Consider the following 2,824-nt stretch of genomic DNA (forward strand, 5'->3'; position numbering starts at 1 on the left):
TCTGGTTAAGTGTCGTCACGGGAGCGGTAATCCGGCTCCTCGTGCGCACTTACCAAGTAGGAAGTAGTTTTCAGACTGATTTATATTTAATCGTATTAAATTTAGATACCTATTTTTACCAATCAAAATGTCATCTCTATAGATAACACTTAATATTTATTGCGAGCGTATCTTTCTAGATACCTCGCGTAACGGATGACGCTAGGCGTCAACCCTCCTAATCTGAATGCACCCATGTGCATCACATACACAAGGGTTGGTCACAAATGTGCACCACACCCGAGTGCTGGGTCTAATTACTATAATTTAGTAATTGACCATCCCGTTAAGTACACCAAGGGTACTTAACGGGGACTGTGGAACATTAGGGCAACTTTAGCCCGTTACAAATTTAGTACTACTTAATATCAATACTCCGTTATTGAGGAGCCTACAGGTGTCATTCGTACCTAGATGAGTCAAAACGGTAATTCACCTATATTCCCTGATGTACTGACACACATTCCAACTATATGCACAGCCAAAATATTATTAGTGTGTCAATGTACTAGTCACATGTGACCCTACTACAGCCATGAACTTTATAATTTCAGCTGTAAATGCCTTAATTACTCGAACATAGATGTAACCAACATATCTCTTTTTTAGCTCACCGACGTGCTACGCGAACTAATCTTATTTATAATATTATTTTAATGCTCTTGCCTATAAATTATGAGAAAAGGGTATTTTACCCATCTTGTGTATAACACCATACTAAGTTACAGTGAAGTCGGTCGGCAGGTCGATGAAAAAACATTTAATTAATCAAAGTCATCGGGTTGGAAAAGAACATTGGAACCGTGTTGATGCAATTCCTTAGCAAATGCGCTCTTAAATTCACTGCTGAATCGTTGCTTGCTCTGATAGTTTTGGGCAGGGGAACATTCGGCGCAGCTCTAAATATCTAACATGGAATTGGTTGAGAAATGATGCGCTTTGTGTAACGGGGCACTACGATTTGTACTGCTTCAGTACAAGTCCACTTCGCACTGCTTCAGTTGCGAGTGGTACCTTACGTTATTTCACGTACACTTGTACGTGCAGAGGGAGACTCTCTTTAAGGCAACTAGCTTAAGGAGGGTTAAATTAAAACTGTATTAGTATAATTAAGTTTTTCTTCTTTCTATCTGTTAACGCTAACTTAATTATAAACTAATACTAAACATACAATGCAATCTTATCTTATCTTATCTGTCTCTCTCTTTTGTTTACATCTACTGTTAATTAGTCTGCGGGATAAATAGATATAATGGCCTATACCTATTTATGGATAAGATTTCTGAACATTACGATATAAAGTAGTATCCTCCAAATATTATCTACCTATAAGATAATATATTAATTAACCACCTTTGAGTGTTAATTCATGTAACGATACACCCTGTTACATCACCCCTCCCAAAAACGACAATCACTCTGACTGTCATTGGATGGAGTGGTCACTATGTGACCATTTAATTTAAAATGATGTTGATTGGTCAGAACCATCATTTTGAATTTCATCGCATGAAGAACAAATTCATGCGGGGTATTGATAGTGCTGCGCCTTCGGCTGCGGTTCGTGCAGCCGCGGGTGACGCACTCTTATCTCTTGCGGTAGACGTCTGCCGTTGTATCTTCCACTCGCGCAATACTATATGTTGCGGTGCACGTGGTCATTCACCACGTGAATACGACCCCTCATTGGAGGTCGACTACGAATGCGAGTCGGACGAAATGGCCGACTCGGGGAGAATTGAACAGTCGCCTGATGGACGTCAGGCGGCTGACTATGAGCCTTCGAATGAGAGGGCTCATTCTGATAGACGTGTTAATAGTCTATTTGTTTCGGACGATAAGGATGATCCCTCATCAATTGTTCCGTCTCACGTACTGTCACCTGCACCTGTTTATGTGTAAGGTGATGACGATGGCGTAAGCCATCCTACGAAAAGTTCTTGTGGTACCCCTGCTTCAGTGGGTACCACTCAGGGGAGTGAAGACAATAAATGGTCTCATCTCGCCCCTGAAAAGAAGCCGTGGCTTATGCCAGAACGGCTAATCAATAGCTTGTCTGGAGAGACTACTCATTCGCAATGTCAAAGACATTGGACGCGAAGCCTGGCTTCAAAAACTTAACGCGAATCGCGTTAAGTTTGAGAAACGAACTTTCCGGTGTAAAGTATAAATTGCATCGGTTGTCACGTGTGGCTGGGCTTCCATGCCTCACGTGGGGTGATCCCTGTCCTTGTTGTGTTGACAACTCGAAGAGGGTAAAATGGGATGTCTATTCCCTTTCTTCGCCCTGGGAAGGGCTCGCATCTCTATTGAGATGCGGGATGCGATTGACGTTTTGCAATCAGTTCACAGGCGCCAGGGGCGCGTGTTTTCCGATGGGCCTTCTGAACCATCGGATAGGTCTCGTCATACTGACGGAAGAGGCCCTTAACGTCAGCAACCAGCTGGGAACGAGGCTCCCAGCTGTCATGTGAAAGTGGATAACCACGCCAGCGAACAAGATAACTCGTTCGCTGCCCCTTTATCACGGTGGTCCTGGATACGTTCCACAAGGAAACGTCGACCACCGTGGGAATCCAGCAATGGTTGTGGTGGAGGAGGGAAAATTAGATCCGAACCGTGTGTCAGATCTAATGTCGAGGATCGACAAAATCGATCACTTCCTCCATGATTTAAAGGAGTGACTTGACCACGAGCGTGGCAAGCGTCGCTCGTTGGAGCAGACGGTGCAGGCTCACCATATCGAGCGGTTGGAAGACCGTTCGAAGAGTGCGTACTCCATGTT

Source organism: Bremia lactucae, linkage group LG4 (genome assembly GCF_004359215.1).
Source record: "Bremia lactucae strain SF5 linkage group LG4, whole genome shotgun sequence".
Taxonomy (NCBI): Eukaryota; Oomycota; class Peronosporomycetes; order Peronosporales; family Peronosporaceae; genus Bremia; species Bremia lactucae.